This window comes from Neovison vison, chromosome 14 (assembly GCF_020171115.1).
Source record: "Neovison vison isolate M4711 chromosome 14, ASM_NN_V1, whole genome shotgun sequence".
Classification (NCBI taxonomy): domain Eukaryota; kingdom Metazoa; phylum Chordata; class Mammalia; order Carnivora; family Mustelidae; genus Neogale; species Neogale vison.
Genome location: NC_058104.1, coordinates 44,985,294 through 45,003,077, shown reverse-complemented (window position 1 = coordinate 45,003,077; position 17,784 = coordinate 44,985,294).

Sequence of the window (17,784 nt, the reverse complement as noted above, 5' to 3'; positions counted from 1 at the left end):
TTCTTTCCTCCACTGGAAAGACACTGTTAGAAGGGACATTCCTCATGAAGATGTTTCCCTTACACAGAACTTGCTATAGTCCAACGGATAGACGTCAGAGACTGGAAAGCTATGTGCGCCTATTGTGGTTACCAAAGAGTCAGTCCCCAAAGCTTTCTTCTTTAACAGACGTAACACTGCAGTGAATCCCTCCTAAAGCACACTTCCCTCTCAGTGTTGGAAGCGTTATAGACGCAGAAACTAAGTGCGGAACACCACTGGTGGTGAACCTCCAATATGGGTTTGGCAGGCTTAAGCGCCATAGCTTGCCCTTTACTCAAAGGACCTAATGTGCCCCTAGTTCGTCCCTGTTCTATCTTCATTCCAAAAGGAGAAACACTGTTATGAATGAGTACGCACCTAAAGTAGGTTCCCTGAGCAGATACCTTCCTACGCCTCCCCTCCAAGGGGCCTGTATGAGACACTTCATGATTGCTACCCAGACACATTGTAGAGTTTTCAACTGAGCACAGATGCATCCCCTTCGTGAAAAATTACTGTAGCACAGTTCCCTTATATATTGGAAGTGTTTAAGAGAAGAGGTAGACACTGTGGAACATCACCGGTGTTGTAATTCCAGTATGCATCATACAGGCCTTAGTGCCTTACCCTCTACTTCACTCACGGTTTGCAACGTTCTCTCTGTCCGTCCTTGTTCTATCATCTTTTCTCCACTGGAAAGACACTGTGAGAAGTGACATTCCGCCTGAAGGAGTTTCCCTTAAACAGAACATGCTATAGTCTAACGGTTAGACGTCTGTGAATGGAAAGCTATGTGCGCCTATTACGGTTACCACAGAGTCAGTCCCAAAATCTTCCTTCTTTAACAGACGTAACACTGCAGTGAATCCCTCCTAAAGCACACTTCCCCCTCAGTGTAGGAAGCGTTTTAGACGCAGAAACCAAGTGAGGATCACCACTGGTGGTGAACATCCAATATGTGTTGCTATAATCCAATGGTTAAACGTCTTTGAATGGAAAGCTATGTGCGCCTAATGCGGTTACCACAGAGTCAGTCCCAAAAGCTTCCTTCTTTAAAAGACCTAACAAGGCAGTGAATCCCTCCTAAAGCACACTTCCCTCTCAGTGTTGGAAGCGTTTTAGACGCAGAAACTAAGTGCGGATCACCACTGGTGGTGAACATCCAATATTTGTTTGTCAGGCTAAGCGCCATAGCCTGCCCTTTACTCACAGTACCTAATGTGCCCGTAGTCTTTCCCTTTTCTATCTTCATCTTCAAAGGAGAAACACTGTTACGAATGAGTAAGCACGTGAAGTACGTTCCCAGAGCAGATGCCTTCCTCCGCATCCCCTCTAAGGGGTGTGTATGAGACACTTCATGACTGCTACCCAGACACGTCCTACACTTTCCAACTGAGCACAGACGCTTCCCTGTTGTGAGAACTTGCTGTAGAACAGTTCCCTCAAATATTGGAAGTGTTTTGAGAAGTGGTAGACACTGTGGAACATCCCAAGTGTTGAACTTCCAGTATGCATCATAGAGGCCTAAATGCCTGACCCTTTCCTTCACCAACGGGTTGTAACATTCTCTCTGCTCCGTCCTTGTTCTAGCTTCTTTCCTCCACTGGAAAGACACTGTTAGAAGGGACATTCCTCATGAAGATGTTTCCCTTACACAGAACTTGCTATAGTCCAACGGATAGACGTCAGAGACTGGAAAGCTATGTGCGCCTATTGTGGTTACCAAAGAGTCAGTCCCCAAAGCTTTCTTCTTTAACAGTCGTAACACTGCAGTGAATCCCTCCTAAAGCACACTTCCCTCTCAGTGTTGGAAGCGTTATAGACGCAGAAACTAAGTGCGGAACACCACTGGTGGTGAACCTCCAATTTGTGTTTGGCAGGCTTAAGCGCCATAGCTTGCCCTTTACTCAAAGGACCTAATGTGCCCCTAGTTCGTCCCTGTTCTATCTTCATTCCAAAAGGAGAAACACTGTTATGAATGAGTACGCACCTGAAGTAGGTTCCCTGAGCAGATACCTTCCTACGCCTCCCCTCCAAGGGGCCTGTATGAGACACTTCATGATTGCTACCCAGACACATTGTAGAGTTTTCAACTGAGCACAGATGCATCCCCTTCGTGAAAAATTACTGTAGCACAGTTCCCTTATATACTGGAAGTGTTTAAGAGAAGAGGTACACACTGTGGAACATCACCGGTGTTGTAATTCCAGTATGCATCATAGAGGCCTAAGTGCCTTACCCTCTACTTCACTCACGGTTTGCAACGTTCTCTCTGTCCTTCCTTGTTCTATCATCTTTTCTCCACTGGAAAGACACTGTGAGAAGTGACATTCCGCCTGAAGGAGTTTCCCTTAAACAGAACATGCTATAGTCTAACGGTTAGACGTCTGTGAATGAAAGCTATGTGCGCCTATTGCGGTTACCACAGAGTCAGTCCCAAAAGCTTCCTTCTTTAACAGTCGTAACACTGCAGTGAATCCCTCCTAAAGCACACTTCCCTCTCAGTGTAGGAAGCGTTTTAGACGCAGAAACCAAGTGCGGATCACCACTGGTGGTGAACATCCAATATGTGTTTGGTAGGCTTAAGCGCCATAGCCTGCCCTTTACTCACAGTACCTAATGTGCCCCTAGTCAGTCCCTGTTCTATCTCCATATCTCAAAGGAGAAACGCTGTTATGAATGAGTATGCAACTGAAGTAGGTTCGCTGAGCAGATACTTTCCTTTGCATCCCCTCTAAGGGGCCTGTAGGAGAGACTTCATGATTGCTAACCAGACACATCCTAGAGTTCACAACTGAGTACACACGCATCCCTGTCGTGAGAACTTACTGTAACACAGTTCCCTCATATATTGGAAGTGTTTTGAGAGGTGGTAGACGCTGTGGAACATCCCAGGTGTAAAACTTCCAGTATGCATCATAGAGGCCTAAATGCCTTACCCTTTACTTCACCAAAGGGTTTAACATTCTCTGTGCTCCGTCCTTGTTCTATCTTCTTTCCTCCACTGGAAAGACACTGTGAGAAGTGACATTCCGCCTGAAGGAGTTTCCCTTAAACAGAACATGCTATAGTCCAATGGTTAGACGTCTTTGAATGGAAAGCTATGTGCGCCTAATGCGGTTACCACAGAGACAGTCCCAAAAGCTTCCTTCTTTAATAGACGTAACACTGCAGTGAATCCCTCCTAAAGCACACTTCCCTCTCAGTGTTGGAAGCGTTTTAGACGCAGAAATTAAGTGCGGATCACCACTGGTGGTGAACATCCAATATGTGTTTGTCAGGCTAAGCGCCATAGCCTGCCCTTTACTCACAGTACCTAATGTGCCCGTAGTCTTTCCCTTTTCTATCTTCATCTTCAAAGGAGAAACACTGTTACGAATGAGTAAGCACGTGAAGTACGTTCCCAGCGCAGATACCTTCCTCCGCATCCCCTCTAAGGGGTCTGTATGAGACACTTCATGATTGCTACCCAGACACGTCCTACACTTTCCAACTGAGCACAGACGCTTCCCTGTTGTGAGAACTTGCTGTAGAACAGTTCCCTCAAATATTGGAAGTGTTTTGAGAAGTGGTAGACACTGTGGAACATCCCAAGTGTTGAACTTCCAGTATGCATCATAGAGGCCTAAATGCCTGACCCTTTCCTTCACCAACGGGTTGTAACATTCTCTCTGCTCCGTCCTTGTTCTAGCTTCTTTCCTCCACTGGAAAGACACTGTTAGAAGGGACATTCCTCATGAAGATGTTTCCCTTACACAGAACTTGCTATAGTCCAACGGATAGACGTCAGAGACTGGAAAGCTATGTGCGCCTATTGTGGTTACCAAAGAGTCAGTCCCCAAAGCTTTCTTCTTTAACAGACGTAACACTGCAGTGAATCCCTCCTAAAGCACACTTCCCTCTCAGTGTTGGAAGCGTTATAGACGCAGAAACTAAGTGCGGAACACCACTGGTGGTGAACCTCCAATATGTGTTTGGCAGGCTTAAGCGCCATAGCTTGCCCTTTACTCAAAGGACCTAATGTGCCCCTAGTTCGTCCCTGTTCTATCTTCATTCCAAAAGGAGAAACACTGTTATGAATGAGTACGCACCTGAAGTAGGTTCCCTGAGCAGATACCTTCCTACGCCTCCCCTCCAAGGGGCCTGTATGAGACACTTCATGATTGCTACCCAGACACATTGTAGAGTTTTCAACTGAGCACAGATGCATCCCCTTCGTGAAAAATTACTGTAGCACAGTTCCCTTATATATTGGAAGTGTTTAAGAGAAGAGGTAGACACTGTGGAACATCACCGGTGTTGTAATTCCAGTATGCATCATAGAGGCCTAAGTGCCTTACCCTGTACTTCACTCACGGTTTGCAACGTTCTCTCTGTTCGTCCTTGTTCTATCATCTTTCCTCTACTGGAAAGACACTGTGAGAAGTGACATTCCGCCTGAAGGAGTTTCCCTTAAACAGAACATGCTATAGTCTAACGGTTAGACGTCTGTGAATGGAAAGCTATGTGCGCCTATTGCGGTTACCACAGAGTCAGTCCCAAAAGCTTCCTTCTTTAACAGACGTAACACTGCAGTGAATCCCTCCTAAAGCACACTTCCCTCTCAGTGTAGGAAGCGTTTTAGACGCAGAAACCAAGTGCGGATCACCACTGGTGGTGAACATCCAATATGTGTTTGGTAGGCTTAAGCGCCATAGCCTGCCCTTTACTCACAGTTCCTAATGTGCCCCTAGTCAGTCCCTGTTCTATCTCCATATCTCAAAGGAGAAACGCTGTTATGAATGAGTATGCAACTGAAGTAGGTTCGCTGAGCAGATACTTTCCTTTGCATCCCCTCTAAGGGGCCTGTAGGAGAGACTTCATGATTGCTATCCAGACATATCCTAGAGTTCACAACAGAGTACAGACGCATCCCTGTCGTGAGAACTTACTGTAGCACAGTTCCCTCATATATTGGAAGTGTTTTGAGAAGTGGTAGACGCTGTGGAACATCCCAGGTGTAGAACTTCCAGTATGCATCATAGAGGCCTAAATGCCTTACCCTTTACTTCACCAAAGGGTTTAATATTCTCTGTGTTCCGTCCTTGTTCTATCTTCTTTCGTCCACTGGAAAGACAAAGTGAGAAATGACATTCCGCATGAAGGAGGTTCCCTTAAATTGAATTTGCTATAGTCCAATGGTTAGACGTCTTTGAATGGAAAGCTATGTGCGCCTATTGTGGTTACCAAAGAGTCAGTCCCAAAAGCTTCCTTCTTTAACAGACGTAACACTGCAGTGAATCCCTCCTAAAGCACACTTCCCTCTCAGTGTTGGAAGCGTTTTAGACGAAGAAACTAAGTGCGGATCACCACTGGTGGTGAACATCCAATATGTGTTTGTCAGGCTAAGCGCCAATGCCTGCCCTTTACTCACAGTACCTAATGTGCCCGTAGTCTTTCCCTGTTCTATCTTCATCTTCAAAGGAGAAACACTGTTACAAATGAGTACGTACCTGAAGTAGGTTCCCAGAGCAGATACCTTCCTCCGCATCCCCTCTAAGGGGTCTGTATGAGACACTTCATGATTCCTACCCTGACACGTCCTACACTTTCCAACTGAGCACAGACGCTTCCCTGTTGTGAGAACTTGCTGTAGAACAGTTCCCTCAAATATTGGAAGTGTTTTGAGAAGTGGTAGACACTGTGGAACATCCCAAGTGTTGAACTTCCAGTATGCATCATAGAGGCCTAAATGCCTGACCCTTTCCTTCACCAACGGGTTGTAACATTCTCTCTGCTCCGTCCTTGTTCTATCTTCTTTCCTCCACTGGAAAGACACTGTTAGAAGGGACATTCCTCATGAAGATGTTTCCCTTACACAGAACTTGCTATAGTCCAACGGATAGACGTCAGAGACTGGAAAGCTGTGTGCGCCTATTGTGGTTACCAAAGAGTCAGTCCCCAAAGCTTTCTTCTTTAACAGACGTAACACTGCAGTGAATCCCTCCTAAAGCACACTTCCCTCTCAGTGTTGGAAGCGTTATAGACGCAGAAACTAAGTGCGGAACACCACTGGTGGTGAACCTCCAATATGTGTTTGGCAGGCTTAAGCGCCATAGCTTGCCCTTTACTCAAAGGACCTAATGTGCCCCTAGTTCGTCCCTGTTCTATCTTCATTCCAAAAGGAGAAACACTGTTATGAATGAGTACGCACCTAAAGTAGGTTCCCTGAGCAGATACCTTCCTACGCCTCCCCTCCAAGGGGCCTGTATGAGACACTTCATGATTGCTACCCAGACACATTGTAGAGTTTTCAACTGAGCACAGATGCATCCCCTTCGTGAAAAATTACTGTAGCACAGTTCCCTTATATATTGGAAGTGTTTAAGAGAAGAGGTAGACACTGTGGAACATCACCGGTGTTGTAATTCCAGTATGCATCATAGAGGCCTAAGTGCCTTACTCTGTACCTCACTCACGGTTTGCAACGTTCTCTCTGTCCGTCCTTGTTCTATCATCTTTCCTCCACTGGAAAGACACTGTGAGAAGTGACATTCCGCCTGAAGGAGTTTCCCTTAAACAGAACATGCTATAGTCTAACGGTTAGACGTCTGTGAATGGAAAGCTATGTGCGCCTATTGCGGTTACCACAGAGTCAGTCCCAAAAGCTTCCTTCTTTAACAGACGTAACACTGCAGTGAATCCCTCCTAAAGCACACTTCCCTCTCAGTGTAGGAAGCGTTTTAGACGCAGAAACCAAGTGCGGATCACCACTGGTGGTGAACATCCAATATGTGTTTGGTAGGCTTAAGCGCCATAGCCTGCCCTTTACTCACAGTACCTAATGTGCCCCTAGTCAGTCCCTGTTCTATCTCCATATCTCAAAGGAGAAACGCTGTTATGAATGAGTATGCAACTGAAGTAGGTTCGCTGAGCAGATACTTTCCTTTGCATCCCCTCTAAGGGGCCTGTAGGAGAGACTTCATGATTGCTAACCCGACAATCCTAGAGTTCACAACTGAGTACAGACGCATCCCTGTCGTGAGAACTTACTGTAGCACAGTTCCCTCATATATTCGAAGTGTTTTGAGAAGTGGTAGACGCTGTGGAACATCCCAGGTGTAGAAATTCCAGTATGCATCATAGAGGCCTAAATGCCTTACCCTTTACTTCACCAAAGGGTTTAACATTCTCTGTGCTCCGTCCTTGTTCTATCTTCTTTCCTCCACTGGAAAGACAAAGTGAGAAATGACATTCCGCATGAAGGAGTTTCCCATAAATTGAATTTGCTATAGTCCAATGGTTAGACGTCTTTGAATGGAAAGCTATGTGCGCCTAATGCGGTTACCACAGAGTCAGTCCCAGAAGCTTCCTTCTTCAACAGACGTAACACTGCAGTGAATCCCTCCTAAAGCACAATTCCTTCTCAGTGTTGGAAGCGTTTTAGACGCAGAAATTAAGTGCGGATCACCACTGGTGGTGAACATCCAATATGTGTTTGTCAGGCTAAGCGCCATAGCCTGCCCTTTACTCACAGTACCTAATGTGCCCGTAGTCTTTCCCTTTTCTATCTTCATCTTCAAAGGAGAAACACTGTTACGAATGAGTAAGCACGTGAAGTACGTTCCCAGCGCAGATACCTTCCTCCGCAACCCCTCTAAGAGGTCTGTATGAGACACTTCATGATTCCTACCCTGACACGTCCTACACTTTCCAACTGAGCACAGACGCTTCCCTGTTGTGAGAACTTGCTGTAGAACAGTTCCCTCAAATATTGGAAGTGTTTTGAGAAGTGGTAGACACTGTGGAACATCCCAAGTGTTGAACTTCCAGTATGCATCATAGAGGCCTAAATGCCTGACCCTTTCCTTCACCAACGGGTTGTAACATTCTCTCTGCTCCGTCCTTGTTCTATCTTCTTTCCTCCACTGGAAAGACACTGTTAGAAGGGACATTCCTCATGAAGATGTTTCCCTTACACAGAACTTGCTATAGTCCAACGGATAGACGTCAGAGACTGGAAAGCTATGTGCGCCTATTGTGGTTACCAAAGAGTCAGTCCCCAAAGCTTTCTTCTTTAACAGACGTAACACTGCAGTGAATCCCTCCTAAAGCACACTTCCCTCTCAGTGTAGGAAGCGTTTTAGACGCAGAAACCAAGTGCGGATCACCACTGGTGGTGAACATCCAATATGTGTTTGGTAGGCTTAAGCGCCATAGCCTGCCCTTTACTCACAGTACGTAATGTGCCCCTAGTCAGTCCCTGTTCTATCTCCATATCTCAAAGGAGAAACGCTGTTATGAATGAGTATGCAACTGAAGTAGGTTCGCTGAGCAGATACTTTCCTTTGCATCCCCTCTAAGGGGCCTGTAGGAGAGACTTCATGATTGCTAACCAGACACATCCTAGAGTTCACAACTGAGTACAGAACATCCCTGTCGTGAGAGCTTACTGTAGCACAGTTCCCTCATATATTGGAAGTGTTTTGAGAAGTGGTAGACGCTGTGGAACATCCCAGGTGTAGAACTACCAGTATGCAAAATAGAGGCCTAAGTGCCTTACACTTTACTTCACCTAAGGGTTTAACATTCTCTGTGCTCCGTCCTTGTTCTATCTTCTTTCGTCCACTGGAAAGACAAAGTTACCAATGACATTCTGCATGAAGGAGTTTCCCTTAAACTGAACTTGCTATTGTCCAATGGTTAGACGTCTTTGAATGGAAAGCTATATGCGCCTATGCGGTTACCACAGAGTCAGTCCCAAAAGATTCCTTCTTTAACAGATGTAATACTGCAGTGAATCCCTCCTAAAGCACACTTCCCTCTCAGTGTTGGAAGCGTTTTAAACGCAGAAACTAAGTGCGGATAACCACTGGTGGTGAACATCCAATATGTGTTTGTCAGGCTAAGCTCCATAGCCTGCCCTTTACTCACAGTACCTAATATTCCCTAGTCCTTCCCTGTTCTATCTTCATCTTCAATGGTGAAACACTGTTATGAATGAGTACGCACCTGAAGTAGGTTCCCAGAGCAGATACCTTCCTCCGCATCCCCTCTAAGGGGTCTTTATGGGACACTTCATGATTGCTGCCCAGACACGTCCTACACTTTCCAACTGAGCACAGACGCTTCCCTGCGGTGAAAATTTACTGTAGAACAGTTCCCTCATATATTGGAAGTGTTTTGAGAAGCGGTAGGCACTGTGGAACATCCCAAGTGTTGAACTTCCAGTATGCATCGTAGAGGCCTAAATGCCTTACCCTTTCCATCACCAACGGGTTGTAACATTCTCTCTGCTCCGTGCTAGTTCTCTCTTCTTTACTCCACTGGAAAGACACTGTTAGAAGGGACATTCCTCATGAAGATGTTTCCCTTACACAGAACTTGCTATAGTCCAACGGATAGACGTCAGAGACTGGAAAGCTATGTGCGCCTATTGTGGTTACCAAATGGTCAGTCCCCAAAGCTTTCTTCTTTAACAGACCTAACACTGCAGTGAATCCCTCCTAAAGCACACTTCCCTCTCAGTGTTGGAAGCGTTTTCGAAGCAGAAACTAAGTGCGGAACACCACTAGTGGTGAACATCCAATATGTGTTTGGCAGGCTTAAGCGCCATAGCTTTACCTTTACTCAAAGTACCTAATGTGCCCCTAGTACGTCCCTGTTCTATCTTCATTCCAAAAGGAGAAACACTGTTATGAATGAGTACGCACCTGAAGTAGGTTCTCTGAGCAGATACCTTCCTCCACATCCCCTCCAAGGGGCCTGTATGAGAAACTTCATGATTGCTACCCAGACACATTATAGAGTTTTCAAATGAGCACAGATGCATCCCTGTCGTGAAAATTTACTGTAGCACAGTTCCCTCATATATTGGAAGTGTTTAAGAGAAGAGGTAGACACTGTGGAACATCACCGGTGTTGTAATTCCAGTATGCATCATAGAGGCCTAAGTGCCTTACCCTTTCCTTCACCAAAGGGTTTAACATTCTATGTGCTCCGTCCTTGTTCTATCTTTTTTCCTCCACTGGAAAGACAAAGTGACAAATGACATTCCGCATGAAGGAGTTTCCCTTAAACAGGACATGCTATAGTCTAACGGTTTGGCTTCTGTGAATGGAAAGCTATGTGCCCCTATTGCGGTTACCACAGAGTCAGTCCCAAAAGCTTCCTTCTTTAACAGACGTAACACTGCAGTGAATCCCTCCTAAAGCACACTTCCCTCTCAGTGCTGGAAGCGTTTTGATGCAGAAACATAGTGCGGATCACTACTGGTTTTGAACAACCAATATGTGTTTGGCAGGCATAAACGCCATAGCCTGCCCTTTACTCACAGTACCTAATGTGCCCGTAGACCGTCCGTGTTCCACCTTTATTCCTCTAAGGAGAAGCACTGTTATGAATGAGAACGCACCTGAAGTAGGATCCCAGAGCAGATACCTTCCTCCGCATCCCCTCTAAGGTGTCTGTATGGGACACTTCATGATTGCTACCCAGACACGTGCTACACTTTCCAACTGAGCACAGACGCTTGCCTGTCGTGAGAATTACTGTACCACAGTTCCCTCATATATTGGAAGTGTTTTGAGAAGTCGTAGACACTGTGGAACATCCCAGGTGTAGAACTACTAGTATGCATCATAGAGGCCTAAGTGCCTTACCCTTTCCTTCACCAAAGGTTTTAACATTCTCTGTGCTCGGTCATGTTCTATCTTCTTTCCTCCACTAGAAAGACAAAGTGAGAAATGACATTCCGGATGAAGGAGTTTCCCTTAAACTGAACTTGCTATAGTCCAATGGTTAAACGTCTTTGAATGGAAAGCTATGTGCGCCTAATGCGGTTACCACAGAGTCAGTCCCAAAAGCTTCCTTCTTTAACAGACGTTACACTGCAGTGAATCCCTCCTAAAGCACACTTCCCTCTCAGTGTTGGAAGCGTTTTAGATGCAGAAACCAAGTGCGGATCACCACTGGTGGTGAACATCCTATATGTGTTTGTCAGGTTAATCGCCATAGCCTGCCCTTTACTCTCAGTATCTAATGTGCCCCTAGTCCGTCCCTGTTCTATCTTCATTACTCTATGAAGATAAGCTGTTATGAATGAGTACGCAACTGTAGTAGGTTCCCTTAGCAGATACCTTCTTTCACATCTCCTCTAAGGGGCCTTTATGGGAAACGTCATGAGGGCTACCCAGACACGTCCTAGAGTATCCAACTGAGCACAGAACCATCTGTGTCGTGATAACTTACTGTAGCACAGTTCCCTCATATATTGGAAGTGTTTTGAGAAGAGGTAGACATTGTGGAACATCTCCGGTGATGAACCTCCAGTATGCATCATAGAGGCCTAAGTGCCTTACCCTGTACTTCACTCACGGGTTGCAACGTTCTCTCTGTCCGTCCTTGTTCTATCTTCTTTCCTCCAGTGGAAAGACACTGGGAGAAATGACATTCCGCATGAAGGGGTTTCCCTTAAAGAGAACTTGCTGTAATCCAATGGATAGATTTCGTAGACTGGAAAGCTATGTGCGCCTATTGCGGTTACCACAGAGTCAGTCCCAAAAGGTTCCTTCTTTTACAGACGTAAGACTGCAATGAATTCCACCTAAAACACACTTCTCTCTCAGTGCTGTAAGCGTTTTTGACGCAGAAACATAGTGCGGATCACTACTGTTGGTGAACATCCAATATGTGTTGGCAGGCTTAAACGCCATAGTCTGCCCTTTACTCACAGTACGTAATGTGCCCCTAGTCCGTCCCTGTTCTATGTTCATTCCTTAAAGGAGAAAAGCTGTTATGAATGAGTACGCAACTGTACTAGGTTCCCTGAGCAGATACTTCTTTCGCATCCCCTCTAAGGGGCCTGTATGAGAAACTTCATGATTGCTACCTAGACTCATCCTAGAGTTTCCAACTGAGTTTAGACGCATCCCTGTCGTGAGAACTTACTGTAGCACAGTTCCCTAATATATTGGAAGTGTTTTGAGAAGAGGTAGACACTGTGGAACGTCCCAAGTGTTGAACTTCCAGTATGCATCATAGAGGCCTAAGTGCCTTACCCTTTCCTTCACCTACGGGTTGTAACGTTCCCCTTGCTCCGTCCTTGTTCTATCATCTTTCCTCCACTGAAAAGACAATGTGAGAAATGACATTCCGCATGAAGTAGTTTCCCTTACACCGAACTTGCTATAGTCCAACGGATAGACGTCGGACACTGGAAAGCTATTTGCGCCTATTGCGGATACCACAGAGTCAGTCCCAAAGGCTTCCTTCTTTAACAGACCTAACACTGCAGTGAATCCCTCCTAAAGCACACTTGCCTCTCAGTTTTGGAAGCGTTTTAGACCCAGAAACTAAGTGCGGATCACCACTGGTGGTGAACATCCAATATGTGTTTGGCAGGCTTAAGCGCCATAGCCAGCCCTTTTCTCACAGTACCTAATGTGCCTGTAGTCCGTCCATGTTATACCTACATTCCTCCAAGGAGAAGCACTGTTATGAATGAGTACGCACCTGAAGTAGGTTCCCTGAGCCGATACCTTCCTACGCGTCCCCTCTAAGGGGCGTGTATGAGACACTTTCTGATTGCTACCCAGACACATTATAGAGTTTTCAACTGAGCACAGATGCATCCCTGTCGGGAGAATTAACTGTAGCACAGTTCCCTCATATATTGGAAGTTTTTTGAGGGGTGGTAGACACTGTGGAACATCTCCGGTGTTGTAATTCCAGTATGCATCATAGAGGCCTAAGAGCCTTACCCTGTACTGCAATCAGGGTTTTCCATGTTCTCTCTCTCAGTCCTTGTTCTATCTTCATTCCTTCACTGGAAAGACACTGTGAGAAGTGACATTCGGCCTTGAAGGAGTTTCCCTTAAACAGAACATGCTATAGTCTAATGGTTAGACGTCTGTGAATGGAAAGCTATGTGCGCCTATTGCGGTCACCACAGTCAGTCCCCAAAGCTTCCTTCTTTAACAGACGTAACACTACAGTGAATCCCTCCAAAGGCACACTACCCTCTCAGTGTTGGAAGCGTTATAGATTCAGAAACTAAGTGCGGATCTCCACTGGTGGTGAACATCCAATATGTGTTGGGCAGACTTAAGCGGCATAGCTTTTCCTTTACTCAAAGTACCTAATGTGCCCCAAGTCCGTCCGTGTTCTATCTTCATTCCTCCAAGGAGAAACTCTGTTATGAATAAGTACGCACCTGAAGTAGGTTCCCTGAGCAGATACCTTCCTACGGAACCCCTCTAAGGGGCCTGTAGGAGTCACTTCATGATTGCTCCCCAGACACATCCTAGAGTTTCGAACTGAGCACAGATGCATCCCTGTCGTGAGAACTTACTGTAGCAGAGTTCCCTCATATATTGGAATTGTTTTGAGAAGTGGTAGACACTGTGGAACATCCCAGGTGTAGAACTTCCAGTATGCATCATAGAGGCCTAAATGCCTTACCCTTTACTTCACCATAGAGTTTAACATTCTCTCTGCTCCGTCCTTGTTCTATCTTCTTTCCTGCACTGAAAGACACTGTGAGAAATGACATTCCGCATGAAGGAGTTTCCCTTAAACAGAACTTGCTATAGTCCAATGGTTAGACGTCTTTGATTGGAAAGCTATGTGTGCCTAATGCGATTACTACAGAGTCAGTCCCAAAAGTTCCTTCTTTAACAGACGTAAGACTGCAGTGTATTCCTCCTAAAGCACACTTCCCTCTCAGTGTTGGAAGCGTTTTAGACCCAGAAACTAAGTGCGGATCACCACTGGTGGTGAACATCCAATATGTGTTTGTCAGGCTAAGCGCCGTAGCCTACCCTTTACTCTCAGTAGCTAATGTGCCGGTAGTCCTTCCTTGTTCTATCCTCATCTTCAAAGTAGAAACACTGTAATGAATGAGTACGCACCTGAAGTAGGTTTCCAGAGCAGATACCTTCTTTTGCATCCCCTTTAAGGGGCCTGTATGAGAATCTTCATGATTGGTACACATCACGTCCTCCACTTTCCAACTGAGCACAGACGCTTCCCTGTTGTGAGAACTTACTGTAGCACAGTTCCCTCATATATTGGAAGTGTTTCGAGAAGAGGTAGACATTGTAGTACATCTACGGTGTTGAACCTCATGTATGCATCATAGAGCCCTAAGTGCCTTACCTAGTACTTCACTCACGGGTTGCAACGTTCTTTCCGTCCGTCCTTGTTCTATCTTCTTTCCTCCAGCGGAAAGACACTGTGAGAAGTGACATTCCGCATGAAGGAGTTTCCCTTAAAGAGAACTTGCTGTAGTCCAATGGATAGACGTCGGAGACTGGAAAGCTATGTGCGCCTATTACGGTTACCACAGAGTCAGTCCCCAAAGCTTCCTACTTTAACAGACGTAACACTGCAGTGAATCCCTCCTAAAGCACACTTCCCTCTCAGTGTTGGAAGAGTTTTAGACGCAGAAACTAAGTGCGGATCACCACTGGTGGTGAACATCCAATAAGTGTTTGGCAGGCTTAACATCCAATAAGTGTTTTGCAGGCTTAAGCGCCATAGCCTGCCCTTTACTCACAGTACCTAATGTGCCCGTAGTCCGTCCGTGTTCTACCTTCATTCCTCCAAGGAGAAGCACTGTTATGAAAGAGTATGCACCTGAAGTAGATTCCCTGAGCAGATACCTTCCTACGCATCCCCTCTAATGGGCCTGTATGAGACACTTCATGATTGCTACCCAGACACATCCTAGAGTTTTCATCGACCACAGATGCATCCGAGTCGTGAGAACTTACTGTAGCACAGTTCCCTCATGTATTGGAAATGTTTTGAGAAGTGGCAGACACTGTGGAACATCCCAGGTCTTGAACTTCCAGTATGCATCATAGAGGCCTAAGTTCCTTACCCTGTACTTTACTCACGGTTTGCAACGTTCTCTCGGTCCGTCGTTGTTCTATCTTCTTTCCGACACTGGAAAGACACTGTGAGAATTGACCTTCCGCAGGAAGGAGTTTCCCTTAAACATAGCTTGTTATAATCCAACGGTTAGACGTCTGTGATTGGAAAGCTATGTGTGTCTTTTGCGGTTACCACAGAGTCAGTCCCAAAAGCTTCCTTCTTTAACAGACGTAACACTGCAGTGAATCCCTCCTAAACCACACTTCCCTCTCAGTGTTGGAAGTGTTTTAGACGCAGAAACTAAGTACGGATCACGACTGGTGGTGAACATCCAATATGTGTTTGGCAGGCTTACACGCCATCGCCTGCCCTTTACTCTCTGTACCTAATGTGCCCCTAGTCCGTCCGTGTTCTACCTTCATTCCTCCAAGTAGAAACACTGTTATGGATGATTACACACTTGAAATACGTTCACTGTGGAGATACCTTCCTCCGTATCCCCTCTAAGGGGCATGTATCAGACACTTAATTATTGCTACCCAGACACGTCCTACACTTTCCAACTGAGCACAGATGCTTCCCTGTCGTGAGAACTTACTGTAGCACAGTTCCCTCATATACTGGAAGTGTTTTGAGAAGAGCTAAACACTGTGGAACATCTCCAGTGTTGTAATTCCAGTATGCATCATAGAAGCCTACGTGCTTTACCCTGTACTTCAGCACGGTTTGAAACGTTCTCTTTGTCCGTCCTTGTTCTATCATCTTTCCTCCACTGGAAAGACAACGTGAGAAGAAAAATTCCAAATGAAGGAGTTTCCCTTAAACAGAACTTGTTATTGTCCAACGGTTAGACGTCTGTGATTGGAAAGCTATGTGCGCCTATTGCGGTACCACAGAGTCAGTCCCAAAAGGTTCCTTCTTTAACAGATGTAACACTGCATTGAATCCCTCCTAAAGCACACTTCCCTCTCAGTGTTGGAAGCCTTTTAGACGCAGAAACTAAGTGCGGATCACCACTGGTGGTGAACATTCAATATGTGTTTGGCAGGCTTAAGCGCCATAGCCTGCCCTTTACTCACAGTACCTAATGTGCCCCTAGTCGGTCCGTGTTCTACCTTCATTCCTCCAAGGAGAAGCACTGTTATGAATGAGTACGCACCTAAAGGAAGGTGCCTAAAGGAAAAGTCATGAAACAGGAGAGCTTGCATAGGCAAGAATAGCGGGTGGGTGGCAAGACAAGTGTCATCCTCTCCCTTTGCTAAGAAATCAGAGTCGGTTCTGTGCGTCACTGCTCCTGCATGCCTAGGCCAAGTCTAAAGGTGGGAGAAACCAGCATAGAGCGAAAGGCTCTTTGCCCAGGCTTCTCCTCTGGGAAAGCACAGCATACGTTGGGAAATCTGAATCGAGTTTGTGGGAAGCTGCTGCTGCTTGCTAGTCTCCACTGCACGGTGGGAGAAACCCGCATGGAGCGAAATTCTCTTGGCCCTAGCATCCCCACTACCTGAGAGAGAAGCGTGGATGCACATCTAGAAAGGGCCTTAAGGATAGGGACAAGGCTGTCACCTGCTCCCAGGAGCAAGTCTGGGGAAGGAGCAGAACGCCTCCCCGGGAGAAGAGACGGAGCCGTTCCCTTGTTGTCGGAACCAGTCATAAAGCAGGAGAGCCTGCCCTGGCGAGAACAGCGGGATGGTGGCAAGACAATCGTCACCCGCTCCCTGTGCGTAGAGATGGAAGCCTAGCTTAAGGAAGACAGGAGGGGACTGCTAGGGCAGGCGCGCATACTCCAACCTGAGGAAGATTTCTGGGCAGAAGGCAGGCCTGTTCTGTGCCTCTTGTCCCAAGGGGACAGCATCTCCAAGGCCACCTGCCCCTAGGGCAGACGTGGGCTTGCCAACAAGCTCCACACTCGGAACTCGCAGATACAGCTCCCTGGAAAAAAGTACAGTCAGATGCCATCTTCCTCCAAATGTGGCAGCGTTGGGGGTGGCAGGGGGTGTGTCGTGGGAGAAGTGGGGACAGTCCCCCTCAGCTCACCATTCCAGTGCACGGACTCCTTGCACGGATCCTGTCATCTCTCCTCTCCTATGGGGAAGGCACTGGCCTAGTCCCCAAGTCCGCCTGAGCGCCAGAGCAAAAAGCCAAGCCTTACTACACAAGGAGATAAAGTTGGCATGGAGTGTCATCCTAGGCCACGCACGCTGCTGCAGGTTTGTGGCTGTGTCTGCGTAGTTCGGCCTGGCAGGCTGAACCCAGGGTGCGACCATGGAGCCCGGGAAAGCAAGGCCCAAGAGGCACCAGCTGTCCCGCAGATCTACTTCCGTGACGCGACAGAGCAAACATCCGAGCCTTGCTGAGGAAGCAGCAGCGAATTGCGGTTCCCACCGAGCTGAAAACCTCTGCGAAAGCATAGCATTCGCTAGGAAAAAAATGTCGGTTCTGTGGGCTGCTGTTGCTGCTTGCTTTAGCCTAGTATTGGCAGCACGGTGGGAGATTCCCGCATAGAGCGAAAGCCTCTTTGCATGGGCTTCGCTCTAGGAAAGCACAGGATTCTTTTGGAAACCAGAGTCGGTTCTGTGCGATGCTGATGCCGCTTGACTGAACATAGTCTCCGAAGCACGGTGTAAGAAACCCGCATGGAGCGAAATCCTCTTTGCCCGGGCATCCCCTCTACCTGAGAGAGAAGCGTGTTTGCGCCTGTGGAAACAGCCTTAAGGAAAAGTCATGAAAGAGGAGAGCCTGCATAGGCAAGAATAGCGGGCGGGTGGCAAGACAAGTGTCACCCTCTCCGTTTGCTTAGAAATCAGCGTCGGTTCTGCGCGCTGCTGCTCCTGCTTGCCTAGGCCAAGTCTCAAGGTGGGAGATTCCAGCATAGAGCGAAAGCCTCTTTGCCCAGGCTTCTCCTCTGTG